Source organism: Abramis brama (assembly GCF_963993115.1).
Source record: "Abramis brama genome assembly, chromosome: 20".
NCBI classification, from domain to species: domain Eukaryota; kingdom Metazoa; phylum Chordata; class Actinopteri; order Cypriniformes; family Leuciscidae; genus Abramis; species Abramis brama.
The window spans coordinates 12,991,528-13,008,964 of NC_139982.1; the positions used below are offsets into that span (position 1 = coordinate 12,991,528).

General features: G+C 37.9%; 1 long non-coding RNA gene across 1 annotated transcript; it reads left to right on the forward strand.

The window, feature by feature from the left end:
• Nucleotides 1-7,274: 7,274 nt before the first annotated feature.
• On the forward strand, nucleotides 7,275-10,297 carry LOC311071059. Its single transcript, XR_014603742.1, has 3 exons — nucleotides 7,275-7,669; nucleotides 8,710-8,744; nucleotides 9,382-10,297. It is a non-coding gene; the product is annotated as an uncharacterized lncRNA (long non-coding RNA).
• Nucleotides 10,298-17,437: the final 7,140 nt, after the last annotated feature.

Here is a 17,437-nt window from a genome sequence, read left to right on the forward strand (position 1 = left end):
ATGAAAACTGCACGGCAAATTACGAGAGGCATCCAGCTGCAGCCCCGCAGACTCACTTCTTGCTAGACACCAGTGGCTGGACACCAGTGGATGGACAGCAGACGTCATTTCCGTATCGTCATTCACTTTTCAATTTTGACGCGCCATGCAGATGTCAGCGGTAAGAAAAAATAATAAACTGTCGATGATTTATAGGTCATGTCAGAATTCAAATGCACAAACTAGCTAGTTAAAAAAAATCGTCTTGTTTTCAAGGTACTGTGTCGTGTTTTTTAAAGGTATTAGTGAACTCTGGTGTGCCTCAATTCTAGAGCTAGGTTGCTACAATAGATTTTCCAATTAAATCGTTCTTTGAGTGGTATGATTTAATATTGTAAATACGTTTTTTTTCACTTGGATGTGTGAAGATTGTACCCAGTTAACGAGATCTTATAGAACAGTCTTGGCAGAGAATAGTCTAAAATGCTAGGTTGTCTATGCACACGAGAGTTTGCTAGCTAGCTATGTTTTTTTGTTTTTTGTTGAAGTAGTACTTTTCCCTATGCACGTGTAAATGCCTGATGTTTAATATGTTTATGATGATGTTTAAAGTTTAAACACTTGTACTCTAATATAGTTAAATATAAACATGCTCATTCTAATCATATTGTACATCTGTTCTTGCTTTAGGTGTGGTGAATGTAAAAAAAACTGCCCCAGGCTGTAAGAGACATGTGTGTCCCTTTTAAAATTGTAGAATGTAGAAATTGCAGATGTTTTTTCAAAGACTGGGTGGGGTACTGTGGAAACGGAAGACATGGAGACCTGCGAGGGTTTTATACAGACCCTGAATTTCCTGAGCATTGCCCAGACTAGTGTTGCACGGTGTATCGATACTTCAAAAGTATCGCGATACCCGGAAATGAAAAACGTCACGATACCTAAATTTATCAGTATCGATACTTAAAAAAAAAAAAAAAACGCCTCCCTATGGACGTCTGTGTTTTTTTCCTGACGCACGCAGCAAAGAACCTGCCGCTGTCAGTGTCATGTGACAAAACACTACAGCGAGATGGCTGCATGTGCGAGCACAAGTGGCCCACGACTCGTAGAAAAAGATGACGCGAGGAGTGACATATGGAAGTACGTTGCCTACCTTGCTCTGTTGCACGGTGCACTGATACTTCAAAAGTAAATCGGAAATTAAAAACGTCACGATTCCTTAATTTATTAGTATCGATACTTCTAAGAATGACCGCGTTCAAGATTTGTAAGGCCGGTGACACACGTGTCGTGTCCGTTTTTATTTCGGCTCCCATGTTAACTGCCTGCGTGACACACGCGTCTGGGCGCGAGACGCGCGGAAAACGTGTGCATGCTAGAAATAGAACCGACACCTATTTTTCACGCGACACGCAAGCGTGTTGGAAGCGTTTCTAGGCAAAATATGTCATTTGTCATGTCATGTCATTTTGACACGAATACATATTAATAAATGACATTTTGATGTTTGAAAGTTTTGACATAAATATAAATGTAATTTAAAAAAAATATGATCGATTTTCAAATATTGCACCTCTCAATACAGAACGAATTATTCTGTAGCCTATTTTGCCGTCAACACTGCCGACGTTGTCTTTGCTGCTATTTATGTTTAACATGAAGTATAGGCCTTCCACAACTCTCTCTCCCACGTCAAATATATCACCAATGAGGCTTATCATATGTTACCAATATTAAACATTGTTTAATATAATCGCTGTTCATATTTTTATTCAAAGTTCAGAATCAAGATAAAGCTCTTATGTTTCTTATGATAAATGAGATAATGCTGCTAAATTTATCATTTTTTTTACCTTGAATGTCATTGCTCTAATGTATTTTTTATATTTTGATATTTCATATTTTGTTCAAATGTTTAATATATCTGCTGTTCATATGTTCATTTATTAGTGTGTTATATGATTAGAATGTTGTCCCGGTTTTAAAATAAAGCACAGCAATGATATTTGAGAGTGTTTCTCCCTTTTCAGGAAAAGTATCGAAAAAAGTATCGAAATCGCAATACTTGACTTGGTATCGGAACAATAATTTTGGTATCGTGACAACACTAGCCCAGACTGCCAGTTTTAGGGGGCAGGAATGAGGTGTGGTGTGCACAGTGTGCAATAGTTTATTTGGAACTGTTCATGTTTTATTTTCTCTTGAAATAGGGACTTCCCCCACAACCTTACAGGCCTGACTGTGGCATCTTCATTCTGATGGTCAGATTTGACTAATTTTACTAATTAGATTGTGTAATTTCCAATAAATATTGCAAAACCATGAAGTGTTAATTTGATCTGGATTGTTTGGTAAATTGTCTGCTCATGTGAATCTGCATATATTTTAAAAACAGAAGTGGTTACATTAAAAAAAAAAGAAAAAAAGAACTGAATATCCAAATGGGCAAGGCAAAAAACTGTGGTCAATTAACATGTACAAGTCTGTTGTATTGACAAAACGTTATAGTCCATTGATCTAGGCTGAATTTAAGTCACAAAAAATAGTGATATGATCTGAACAATATATATTTTCAAGGTGGTTCTTGTGAATGCAGTTTGCATGAATTATTGATGTTATAATATTAAGTATATTATTGAGAATTGTTTTATGTAAAGAGATATGATAAAGATCATATTTCAATTTGCACACAGCTTTTATATTATATATTTTAAGTCATAAAAGTAAAATGACAATACGGAAAAGACGTGTGCAATTAAGCCTGCAAAGAATGCTGTCTATCCACTGGTGAAAACAGAAAATAAATATGCTGTCTATCCATAGGTGAAAATATAAAATAAATATATGTCAATCCAGAGGTGAAAATATAAAATAAATATATGTCAATCCAGAGGTGAAAATATAAAATAAATATACTGTCCATCCAGAGGTGAGAACTAAATATGCTGTCTATCCAGAGGTGAAAATATAAAATAAATATATGTCAATCCAGAGGTGAAAATAGGAAATAAAATTGCTGTCCATCCAGCGGTGAAAACGGAAATTAGCGGCGAAACGGAAATGACGGAGAAAATGGATATGACGTAGGCTGTCTATCCACTGGTGTCCAGCCAGTGGTGTCTAGCCGGAGGTGAGTCTGCGGGGCTGCAGCTGGATGCTATTGCAAATTACCAGGAAAACATATAACAGCACCAGGGTTATTATAGTTTTGCATTTTTCATTAGTTTTTATTTTTATTTCGTTTTGACTTTTTGTTTTCAAATTCAGTTTAGTTTTAATTAGTTTTTAAAGTGGGTTTGCCAGTTTAGTTTAGTTTTTATTTTTTGAAAATGCTTAGTTTTAGTTTAGTTTTTATTAGTTTTAGTCTTTTTTTGTAATTTGGGTTATTTGTCAGGGGCAAGATTCAAAAAGGTCAGAAAAAGTATTGTGTAATAATAACTCAACAAAAACATCATACAATATTAGAAAAAAATCCACACCCCATTGAAATTCCTTTACCTCTTACAAAATCCACACGCAGTACCAAAAATCTACACATCTTCTATACAGAATTCACACCTATACAAATACCACAGCTGTACAATTTTCACACCCTATACTAAATTTACCCTATACAGTCAATAGCCTACTCATCTGGATTGAAGCAGCAAACATTCAGTGTAAAAGTAAAAAAAATGACATAACATTATTTAATATTTGAATCACAGCTTATATAACTTGGTGTTTTGACATCGACAGCCACAACCAAAAAGTGCATTTTACCTCAAACTTGCGACTAGTTAACTTTCTAAAGAAGGCGTAATCGCTTCTCGGGTCGTCATTAACACACTAACAAAATTATATTCAAAATTTAAAATATTTTATACCACTTTTTAATGTGTGATTGTGTAAAGGTGTTCACGAGATAGAGATACCAACCTTTCGCGAACTTGCTTTCAACGTCGAAATTCGAACGAACACTCGTTCTCACGGAGACGCACGGAGGGGAGGGGCTGTGTGTGTGCGCATGTGAGAGACGCGAGTGACAGAGAGAGACGGAGGGAGAGCAGGGAAAGGAAATGCAGCTGAACGAATACGCTGCGTGTTTTAAAGAGGCTACATGCAACCTTTTCCCCAAAATAAACGTAACAATAGCCTTTTTATTTGACCATTTATGACTCAAACATCTCCTGATGAGCATACTGACACCTTGTCAGCTCACAGTGGGTGCACCTATAAGCCTGTATCCTATTTTTCCTATTTTCTGTCGGGTCGGATTTTTCGCGCGCTGTCTGCGGATGTGACGTCAAGCGCGTTCATGTTAAACGTTTCAGATCCTATGTTCAGATCACTCTGCCACCACCGCTAGTCAGCAAACAAACTTAGTTTCTCAAACAATATATGTATTTGACTTTTCTTACCTCTGTAAACATAATGTTGACTTCTTTGCAGCGGATGACTTGTGAAGTGTGCACGTACGAGAGCGAGCAGAAAGGAAGAGCAGTTCCGTTTTTTGGCCACAGGTGTCAGTCGTGAGTTTAAATTTCAGAAAATCGCATGTAGCCTCTTTAAATAGCGTTAAAAAAATTAAAGACCTTGACAAAGACGAAAACTAAGGACATTTACTCTATAATTTTATTTTATTTTAGTTAGTTTTCATAAACACACATTACAGTTTTAGTTAGTTAGCCTATCGTTTTTTTGTAATGCCTCGTTTTTATTTTTATTTCAGTTAACGACAATGTTTTTTCCCACCTAGTTTTAGTTTTTTCTTTCGTTTTCGTTAACGATTATAACCTTGAACAGCACTGTTTAAAGTTCAAAGTTTCAAAACAGCAAACAACAACAAATGACCTATAAAAACTATACTGTAAAAAAATGTCCACTTATTTCAACTTAACTTAAGTTCTGTTGCTTTTAAATTGAGTATAATTGATTGGCTGTACAAATAATTTCAACTTAAATTGAATTAAAACTAACTTTAAAAGAAAGTGGAAATTGCTTAAATTATTTGTGAAATTAAAGTAGGCTAATGTAAAAACATATGTTGTCATGACCGGTGTTGGGTAAGTAATTAGTTATAGTTACTAGTTACTTCTCACAAAAAGTAACTGAGTTAGTAACTGAGTTACATCATTACAAAAGTAAACTAATAATTTTTTTATTTTATTTAAGGTGCATAACAATGACTTGACTAACGTTTCGATGTAAAGTTACATCTTCATCAGAGTCCTTCTGCATCTGTGCTGCACCGGCGATTCCCTTTTTTCTGCTCTGTTTTGTCCTGCCCTGGTTGCACCGGATTTTTGTGGATTACAGAAGCGCAGAGAACCTCCTTTTCAATTAAACTAATTAAAACTTTGCAGATGATACTAATATGTTACAGAGATTATTCTAATGCTGAAATGTGTAATTTATTTATAAACAAACTATATTCTGCTCAGACACATTCGGCCTCTCTTGCGTACTGTCGAGCGCGCTCTCGGACACACTCTGGGCCCTATTTTAACGATCTGAAACGCAAGTATCAAGCGCGAAACGCAACGACTCTTGCGCCCGACGCAAATCTAAAATGGGTTGGTCTGAAGTAGCTTCATTATTCATAGGTGTGGTTTGGGCGTAACGTGAAATAAACCAATCAGAGCGACATCTCACATTCCCTTTAAGAGCAGGCACGCTTGTTCCATGGTGAATTGCTATTATAACGGCGGATTTGCCAGGCACACACCAGGAGCGGTTCACAGCCGAGGAGACCGACGTTCTCGTCAGGGCCGTAAAACACAGAGAAGTGACATTGTATGGGGATGGGAGAAACCCACCCAAATTAGCTTCGGTTAAACAGGCGTATAAAAATTTGGGTAAATGTGTAAGCTAGATTTATGCCTATTTTTTCACATCTTCATGGACACAACAATGATTTCCCTCGTGTGTTAATATTTTTCCTTGTAATAATGTATGGTTTTCTAAAAATGAGAACTGCTGCGTCTGTGGGTAGATGAGATGAGCAAAGTGCATGCGCGTTGTGCACACGCTACATTGATTGGACAAGCATGTGCCCTTAAAATAGCATATGAATAACATGCGGAATTGTTTTCTAAACCTGCAAAATAGCACTAGGGAACCTTTGCGCTGGAACATGCGTCCTCTTTGCGCTGAACCGCCCCCGGGAGCACAAGTTAATTTCTTAATTTACCGACGTGCGTCTGTGGAGGGAAAAGTCCGCTGTGCGTGGGTGCAAAATAGGAATTGCGCTGGGTGCAAGATAGGGCCCTATGTCTCTCTCACGCACTGTCGAGCGCGCTCGCGGCGTTCGCCTCGCTTTTGTCGAGTCCGGCATCCCATAAACACACACACACCATAGAAAAAAACGTTGCAGGTCCTATGGTTGAGAGAGAGAGCCTACTCGTATGAAAACTGCTTCAGTGAGCTCAATTATAGTAACACTGTATTTTATTGTCAGTAACGGTAACGGCGTTGTAACGGAGGAAACTGTAATTAGTTTGATTACTCATTACTGAAAAAAATAACGCCGTTAGTAACTTCCTTTTTCTATCAAGTATGTCAGTGTAAATATTAGGCCTATATGTTTCGAATTTTTTAACTATAAACATTTGAATATTTGAGAAAATATTTGTACTTACCTCTACATGTCCTCCTGCAATATTGTTCTGAAACAATGGAGCTTCTGGTTAAAAAAGGCTATAAACTCATCATAATCAAGTGTCTTTATCAGTTTGCGTTAAAGGAATCGCCCGGATGCATTGCTAGCCTTATTTTCTTGCAGCAGAACATTATTGGATATCCAATATGGCTTTTGAAAGTACACTGTAAAAAAAAAGTGTAATTTTACAGGTAATTGTCTGTATTTTTTTACAGAATTTTACCGTTTTGTCATTATACAGCAAATATCTGTAAAATAAAAGGCATTTCCTGTAATTTAAAGGTCCATTGTTAAATTTACAGGTAATTGCTTGTATTTTGGTTTTACAGCAATTTTACGTTTTTTAAAAGGAACTTGTCTGTATTTTTACAGAGTTATGTGTAATTTTACAGAAATTATAAAGTAATATTTTACAGATTTTTTCTGTGAAATTAGAAAACAAAGAAAAGAAGGTATAACTGCGGAAATCAGCATCTATTCAATATGTTTTCCTTACAGATTATTAAGCATGTGGGGGTTAATGTGAGCTTTTTTAAGGTTAAATAATAGTATTTGTACATACAGTACCCTACATAGGCTACAGTAGGCCTGTATTGAATTATTTTTTATTTCACATTTTATTTTATACTCATTTTGATCATTATTTCATTGTCTTATTCTCCCATAATTTCATGTTATATTTTATGAATATTTTTCCAAATCTCCGTTGCTTCACATTCAGGGCTTTGTGTGTGTGTGTGAGAGTGCGCGCGCGCGATGACGCAGATTCAAATTAATTTCCGCTGTTTACTCCCGCCCACAACGGTTAACATTAGCTGTAGCTGATCAGTCGAGTTTGGGCAAGCGGGAGATTTGAATTCAGTCTACTCTCGTGAAGTGGATTGTGAGATCAACAGTGGTTCAAAGCAATCGTATTCGTCAAGAGCAGCCGTGAGCAGGAGTCCTGTTGTCAGTCAGTCAGTCCGTTGGATTCTTCGGAAATAAACGCCCTTTTCAGTGAGCCTTGTTCGTCACGGCGGACATCATGCCAACCGATCAGCGGCTGAGGTAAGAGTCTCATTATACTAAGTTACATGTGTGAACGATATTTTATATTACATTTGTGTTACGTTTACAGTTTTCAAGCTAACGTTAGCATGTATGATGTTCAGTTAACTGGCGAGAGCTGGAGGGCAAAACACTGAAAATGTAGCATGCGTCTTTACATTTTTCATCTGTTTTAAGAACGATCAGTTGAACCAACACCTCAAAAGACCTAAAACGAGCTTTCGTAGACTTGTTATACATATCAAAGTCAGTTTAATTGTGTATAAAATCTTCGTTAATACGCGATAGTATCTGTCAATCAATCTCTTAAATGGTGGGACATTTTGAAACACTGTCTGGAAGCTGAAAACTCTTCTCTTAAAAAATATCCTTGGTTTTAATTATAAAGTTAGTAAAATTATAGTAACCACGTTTTTGGCGGATTTTTATTACCATTTTTAATAACCACAGTTATACTACAAATAGGCCTACCATGTTTTTTTTGTTTGTTTTTTTTTCTGTGTGGTTAAACCATAGTTAATTTTCGTAAGGGTTGACGTGGCTATCAAGACTGTTAAGAAAACGAATTCAGTAAATACTGTACTTGATGATACAGGAAAGCACATGAGACTAGAATATGAACACATCATGATAAATTGTAAATTCTGGCTGCATCTGCTTGCCAACACGTAACCTTAACGTTAGCTATAGAATGCATGTGCATATATTAGGCTTATAAAATAAAAGTTGATAGAATGTTTGTGTTCTGATGAAGAAATGAACTTATCTACATTTTGGATGGCCTGGGGTCATCATAGTAGCCTTTTTCATAGGATACTTTTGATCGTTGGTTATGAAAATTGCATTGATCCAGATGAACAGAAAGTTACACCCCTAGGTGTCTCAGCTCAAAACTTCACTGTTAGCCTTTCCTGCTCAGCTTCCAGATCATAGTCAGTTGAGGTTTTGCATTGTCTCAGTGGAACATATTCTGACATGTGTAAATGTAATACTGAGTTGTTAAAAAAAATATATATATATATTTTTTTGTGTGATTTCAGGTCAAGTGGAAAGCAGAATGATCATGGCAAACAAGGTATGGGAAAAAGTAAAATAGTAAAATATTGTAATGGCAGAGTCTTCTGATTCCATATGATTGCACTAAAAGTGGCAGAAAATGTCATTTGTTTTACACTGTATATTTTCTCATGTGAATATTCATTTGATCCTTGTGAGACCACTGGAGCTGCACAAGGTTTGGTTTTGCTACAGTAACTGCGTTCACACCGCCGGCGGCGAGAGCGTCAAAGTGGCCGGAAGCCATTTGTTTTCAATGAGAGCCGGCGGCGAGCTCCGGCGAAGGCGGCGCGTCTTGGACGGCAAGAGCGGCGAGAGGAGTTGAAATCAAGTCAACTTTATGGTAATAAGCTATGACGCGGTTCGGCGGCAACCAATCGTAATATAGAAGTCCTCCGGCTGAGAGGAAAAAAATCACGCATTCTAATTTATGTCAGAGCGTCCCCGAATCTTTCTACGGCGTCGGTGGCAGGGTGGCGAGAGCGAATTTTGCCGCTCTCGCCGGCGGCGGTGTGAACGTACAGTAAGACCACAATTGTGTTAGATTCCACCCATCTATTTACATTTTTATTTATTTTTTTGGTAGTGTAACTAGGCTCTGTCATTTAGAAACATGACTTTCACTTAATGACACATATCTCTACCTTTCATTCCAGCCAGTGGATCTGACGTTTATCTCAGCCTACCTGATGGAAAATTCTTGCTGGATGAATGACCTTCACCTTCAACTCAACCTTGCCAAGACAGAACTGCTTATGGTTTCAGCCAATCCATCCTTGCTGTGTGATCCTGCTGATTTGCCTTCTACAACATCAGAAAGATCCGGCCCTTCCTATCGGAGCCACTCAACTCCTTGTCTAAGCTCTTGTTCTATCCAGACTGGACTATTGTAATGCTCTCCTGGCAGGCCTTCCAGCATCAGTCAAACCTCTGCAACTGATCCAGATGCTGCAGCAAGACCTAAACTCACTGCTTCAGATCTGTGTGTCTCCAGAAGCTTGTGTTCTGCAATTGAACGGCGCGTTGTGGTGCAATCATCCCAAAGAGACACAAAATCACTTTCACTGACCTTTCCCTGGACTGTTCCCTGCTGGTGGAATGACCTGCCCAACTCAACACATTTTCAAGAAACTGCTAAAGATCCATCTTTTCATAAACACTTGACCCAATAATACTAAATCTTTGTTTTAATAAAAAAAAATAATAATTGTGCACTGTGCTACACTAACTGGGACTTGTCACTGCACTTGTTGCTTCTATTGTTCTCTTAATTTTAAGTCACTTTGGATAAAATGTAATTGTAAATGTTTGAAATAAGTTATATTAGAGTATAAAGCATACAGCAATTGTCTTTTAATGTGGATATTTTTACTTGTTCTATTTTACATGTTCCTATTATTCACGTATCTTGATGTTCTGTGTTTGTTTAATGAGTAATACTGTAAATGTGCAGGTATTCCGTACTTGTACATTTAGTTAATTTAACAGAAATTGACTGTAAATTTGCTATTATTAAGTACTTAATTAGAGATTGGTCAAAGTTGTGAAACTGGATCTGCAAAAATTAAAACAGTAAATATACAAACTTTGTATTTGAATTTATGTACTTATTACATTTTTATACATATATTCATAGTTATTTTACACAGAAAAACTATATATTAAAAGATAATTACTGTAGATAGACAGAGCATTATTATAAAATAACTTTATAAAACCCTAAATTTACAGTTTAACCTTAAAGTTAAATGTTCTTTTTATGTAATTTGACATAATTTATCCGTTTTTCCACGGTTTAATAAGCCATTATTAACAGTAATGTACTGTAATTTAATTAATTTTGACCGTAAAGTCAATTCTGTATTTTTACGGTTTTTGCTTGTAATTTTGTGAAATGGTTATTTGCTGTAATTTAACGGAACCCGTCTGGAAACTTTGCTGCCAGAGATTTACCGTTTTTTTACGGGATTTTTTTTTACAGTGTATCAACTGATTGATATTTGCTTCGCCATTTTCAAATTCAGCTCCACAAACATGCCAATTACTATTACAAGTTTTACAACCTTGCGTTGTAAAGATAACATCATATCTAACAGAAATTGACGAATGATAATGTTTCATTTTGACAAGCATAATATGATATGCACCTACAGGGAAAGGGAAAACTAGGAAATCTAGGATTGTCACGGTAAAGGAATTTCCCTTGCGGTTATTCAATATCGCGATATTATTGCAGATTTTATTTGCTATATAAATGTTTCAATGTGGTAAGCAGCTACGAAGATGATGAATATTCAAAAACAAAACAGGTTTTCCAAACTAGGAGTGTGTGATATTGACAGGGATTTGATCGATAACAATAATTAGATGATAGGTTTAGGACTGCCATGGACATCTGACTCCCAAAGCTTTTGATATTCTTCATCAGTTTGCAACAGTGGCAGAAATGATCTTTTCCAATAAGTTTGATTTGATTTTTACCTTTTATGGGCATTTTACTTTTATAAAGCTATTTTTTCTAACCCAATTAAATGTGCATCATCTTTTCTGTCAAAATTTTTACATTTACATTTAGCTAGGATAGGTAGACTTTATTAATTCAACACCGGGCAAATTCACTTATTACAGCAGCTCCAAAAAAATAAATACAAAAGTACGGAAAAACACATTGAATAAAAAAATACCAGATAATAGTAATAGATATAATAAGTGCTACATAGTGTTGTTACTGCAATTAAAGGGTCTAACTGCTGTTGGATGGAAGGACCTGTAGTAGCGCTCCTTCTTGCACTGAGGGAGGGGTACACCAGTCTGTTGCTGAAGGAACTGTTCAGGGACCCCACAGTCTCATGGAGGGGGTGAGAGATGTTGTCTATAATGGAAGTCAGCTTAGCTAACATCCTCCTCTTCCCCACAGTTGACAAAGTTAGCAATGACCTCCTAGAATTCCTGATCATTCTCTTCTGATACACGCCCAATGATGGCAGTATCATCAGAAAACCTCTGCAGGTGACAGCTGCTTGTGTTGTATCTGAAGTCCGATTTAAAGAAGCAGACTTTTATCCAAAGCGACTTACAAATGAGGGGACCAATAGAAGCAATCAAACCAACAATAGGGCAACAATATGCAAGTGCTGTGCCTAGTCCCCGTTATTCTAGTATAGTACATGTAGCAAGGTTTTTAAAAAAGAGAAAAACGTCATTTGTCAGACAGAAATGGTAGTTATTTTGTAAATGATTTCCTGTTTTATATATTTTTCTATTTATGTAAATATATATTTCTGTTGCAACCTTACCAACTACTATGTCCTCCACTCATTTGTCACGGCTTTGAGACGGTCGTGACAACAAACAACAGTACCTGACCACAGTGTGTCATTTTTTGGGGGTTAAATCTTCCGCTCTGTTTGAGAAAATAGAGAAATGAACAGTTAAAGGGTTAAAGGGTTAGTTCACCCAAAAATTTAAATTCATCACTCACCCTCATTTCATTCTAAACCTATAAAACTTTCGTTCATCTTCAGAACACAAAGAATTTTTAATGAAAATTAAGAGATTACTGTCCCTCCACTAAGTTCATAAAGAGATCTAATCCATATGATTTGAGCAGTTTAGTCCAAATTTTCTGAAGAGACACGATCGCTGATGAACAGATCGATGATGAACAGATTTAATTTAGGCTTTTATTCACATAAACATTCATCATTCACACATAAACATTCATCAATGCAGTTGGTAAAGGGAAGCTGACATTCGGGTTACGCATCACGTTTGAGCTTCCACAAGAACCAATGAGGTTTGTATGGAAGCTTGTTTCCGCCACAGAATAAAACATTTTAAAAGATAATTGCGACTTTATATCATGCAATTCTGACTTTATATCTCCCAATTGCTTGTTATAAAGTCAGAATTGTGTGAAATAAAGTCGCAATTCTTATAAAGTCAGAATTCCGACTTTTTTTCTCGCAATTGCGACTTTATATCACGCAATTCTGACTTTATATCTCGCAATTCTGAGTTTATATCTCACAATTCTGAGAAAAGATGTCAGAATTGCGAGATATAAACTCGCAATTATGTGTTATAAAGTCAGAATTGCGTGAAATAAAGTCGCAATTGCGTGTTATAAAGTCAGAATTGCGAGAAATTTTTTTTCTGTGGCGGAAACAAGCTTCCATAGGTTTGTTCTCGCACGTCAAGCAAGTTCATTTGAGTTTCTGTTTATGTTCGCTGATAAATGTTTATAGGTGAGTAACAGTCTAAATTCAGTCTGTTTATTATACGTTGATACTGATAGTGTCCCTTCAGAAAATTTGGACTAAATCCTTCTAGTGTTCTTTCCCTGGTTTAATTTTGCATCGCTTTCGGTTGTTACAGCGAAATAGTTTGTTCAGCTTACAAAACTAGACTGTGCAAATTAAGCGATTATTATGTTGGAAAGCCAACAAATTATTATGCTATTTAAACTTATTTTCTATTCCTGCTTCTCCTGAGACAAAATTTTTGATTGCTACTCCTAGAGCTTTAATGCTACAAGCACCAAACTCATTTTTTTCCCCCGGACTTCTGGTTTTCATATAAATGATGACAAAACTCCCAAAAATCCTATAGACTTTGGCTGAGAGATGGCTGTAATATCAATGCTGTCCACTAGATGGCGATCTGAGGATAAGAGATCTTTGAAGTTAACTGGATTAAAAACGAATTGAGACAGATGCAGTTGTAACCATAGATATCATATATAAACGCTAGATGTCTTATGGCGCAGTCACTTCCGGCATCACCGTTCGGCCATCTTATGTCAGTGCTCTGTGCATTAAGGTGAGTGATCAGCATGCACACAAATCCTCATATCTCGCTGAAATATTGACGGATTTACAAACGGTTTGGTTTCTTACAAATGTTATTAACGTGGCTATAATTCCGAATGCTTGAACATGTATGTTATAATTTTTCATATGTATGCAGTCAGTGTATGTATGTAGTGTCATAACTACATCTCTGACGTTTATAACAAACCAAACCATTGAAAATCGGTAGAAAATTGGGCAAGTTATGGTTATTTAAAAGTATTTGCACCATTAAACGAGTGAGCGAGCGCACTGCCGCAAGATGGCCGCCACGTGCGGACGTCGACCTCCATTGGCCAGCAGCGCGCACGAGACATCTAGCCTTTATATATGATATCTATGGTTGTAACCCATACATATTATTTGTGTAGCTAGTTCATTTTTTTAAATGGTCTACAGAGTTGTCAACACAGGTCCAGGAGTGTGGGTGGCTTGCCTTCAGTAGCAGATGCTGCCTTTAGATTCAGAAAATAATTCTAAATTTATTTTAGAGCTCCTAGGATTCAACCTACTTTATTTTTGTCACGGCTTGAAGGAAGGATGACGAAGATGAATGTAGTAACAAACACTTTTTTAAATAATATAACTCAGGATATACAGAAACAGGCGAACGGGTGAGACAGCGTGTGAAACACAAACAATACCGGACCAAGAACTGATAACAGACAGGAACTTAAATACACAGTGATGATGATTACAAATGACAGGCAGCTGTGATGAAGGTGATCAGTGTCCATGGTAACAGATTGGTGGCAGGAAACAGACAGGGAAACACAGGTGTTGAATGAAAACAAACAGAAAGTCTATGAACAGAACTTAATGGCGACATTACTCCCCCCTCCGGTGAAGGGATGACGACGAATCCCTGGCGGCACAGATGGAAGGAGCCTGGTGGCACAGACCCAGAGCCGACCAGTACCGACAGCCCACAACGGAGTAGATGGAGGGAGGAGACCAGGTGGAGAAAAGACTGCCGGTAGCTGGGGAACGACTGACGGAGACTCGGCAGGTGGATCCATCGGCGCAGACGGAGAGCCGGTGGACGCAAAAGACGTCCCTGGACTTGGAGATCGAGGTGACGTCGGGGCGACGAGCGCTGGAGATGGAGCTGGAGTGCCCGAGAGCTGAGGCAGAGTCGGAGTGAGGGAGGACAGAGGTGACGCCGAGGGTAAGGAGGAGCCCGCAGTAGCTGAAGGGGAGGAGGGATGGAGCGTAGCAAGTCCGTGGCGGAGGTATAGTGACAACTGACCAAGGAGGAGCTGGCAGGATGAGGGAACCCGATGTAGTCGAAGGTTCGAGGGTCTCCGGCGGAGCTGATGGTGGGAGGAGCCAAGACGGAGCCAGCAGGTCGACAGGCCGAGATGGAGTGCAGAAGACCGAGGTTGGAGGCCGAGGTGGCTCGACGTCAGGGGGACTCCCCAGAGGCGGTGCAGGGCTGTGGACATCCAGCAGCAGCGGGGTTGGAGGACTGGCTAAGCTTGGTGGTAAGATGATTGGGTAGATGCAGTCTCTGGAGTGGTGAGAAAACAACGAAAAATAGAGTATGCTAGGGTGTTCGGGCCCCTGAGAAAGTGTTGATTCACTGGTCTACATATGTGCATTTAATATGTTTAAAGGTAAAAAAAATTGGATAACAATAGCTTTAAAACCATGTCAGTATAGCATACATTATTTGTCAAGCACAGTCCGATAAGAGATACTGAAACATGAGAATCAGGTTAAATGTTGCAATGAATGATCCACAATATTTTCAGAACCAGGAAGTATGACCATATTAGCCCAGTTCTGTCATCACTGCATTGGCTCCCTATTAAACATTGTATAAATTTTAAAATATTGCTGATTACTTACAAAGCACTAAATGGTTTAGCTCCGCAGTACTTGAACAAGCTCTTAACGCATTATAGTCCTTCACGTCTATTGCAATCTCAAAATTCCGGCCAGTTGATAATACCTAGAGTATCAAAATCGACTGCTGGCAGTAGATCCTTCTATTTAGCACCAAAACTTTGGAACAGTCTTCCTACCATTGTCCGGGAAGCAGACACACTCTGTCAGTTCAAAGCTAGACTAAAAACACATCTCTTTGACATAGCATACACATAACACATTATAGACTTCTATAATTCAATATTAGGCTGCATAGTTTAGGTCTGCCGGAACCGGGAACACTTCTCATAAATCCTGATGTACTTGTTACATCATAAGAAGAATGGCGTCTACGCTAATATTAGTCTCTCTGTTTATCCCGAGGTTAGCTGCAGGCCGGATCCAGGCCGTATCCAGATCTGATGAAGGACCTGCGCCTGGGCGCGACGACAACACAGTCCTGAAGTGTCAACTAGTCTATCCCCTGTGAAGGCCTCCTTCCCTTCTCTTTACCTCTGTACAGATAAAGCGTTGTCGGGATGATTCTGGTTCGCGTGGCTACACAGAAGTGATAGAAATTCTGTATTATAAATTTTAAGGCCAGACTAGTAGTTTATTGAGGGTTGGTTTGTAGGGAAGGACTACACGCCTGCGCACATATATTCAAACGCGCATACTTATAGACTGAACTCGTAATACGCATGTGCATGCCATCCGTGTTCTCACTGGTTTGCGTTTTTGAAGTTTGCGCAGAAAGAACTTAAGAGTTTTCTGTTAAAACAGTGTTGTGTAAGCGGCCCCTAAGTTAATAACTAATGATCATTGCGACTGAAAAATCTGAATGGCTGTTTGAAATATTTAAATGCTGTTCAGAAACAGAAAATAGCTCAGCTGCTTTCTTTACGAGGTTACCGGCTGTCACGCCACTTGACAAAAGAATGAACGACTCTGTCCTAGAGGCAGGATTTTCTTTTAAGAGAAATTGGCAAATTACTCTTTTAAATTTAAGTATTGGGTTCTACTTGCTTGAATAATATAACGAATGTATCTAATGATACAATTGTAAAAAATAAATAAAAAATAATAATAATATATATATATATATATATATATATATAAAGCGGTTCAAATGTTGACTTATATCTTACCAAGATGCAATTTTATATAGTTTATACTCTTTATTATGTACCAAGGTGAACATATTTAGACAGGTTGGGAACCCTGTTTTGTTTTTAGGCAGTTGAAAATAATATTATATATTAATATAATAGCTGTCACAATTGCTAGGCGACAAGAATAGTCCTCCGTAGGCTAAACTGTCCCATTTAACAATAGTCCTTCTTTTCGTGGGCTTCGAAGGCATGGCCTTTAAAGTTTGAGTCCTTCAAAGGATGCAACTTTTGAATTGACTGTTCGCAAAGCCCCCCCCCCCCCCTTAGTTACTGTTGTTATGGCCGACAACTCGCTGACAAACAGGACAGACCAGGTTACTTTTGATATGAAACAAAGTCTCAACTTTCAAATTTGGTAATTTTTAAAAGAAAATTAAAAAATAAATACCATTTTGTGGCTCTTTAATGTGTCATGACAGATCGCTGTAGAGCCTCTTAAAACTGTTCGTGAACCGATCATCTCTTCCTTCTAGTTAATTTATAGCATCAAAAAAACAAAATTTTGTTTTAACCGCGGAAAGACATCAGTAGGCCTACACTACGTTTTTCAAGTTCAAATCCTCCAACGTTAATCTACTAAATCCCCTGACTGCTTTGTCGGACAAAAAGGGCGGATTTGGGAGATGGCAGATTATTATCGGTCAGATCACCTGTCAATCAAACTCCCTGCGAAGGGTCAATTGGGCCACTGTTTTTCCCCTACTGTATAGGGAAGTATGCAATTTCGTATGCAGCCACTGTTTGCTGCTACGACCTACGTCTACAGACTAGCCATTAAAAATGCAACCTGAAATGGCATATTGCTAAACACAAAATGCCAC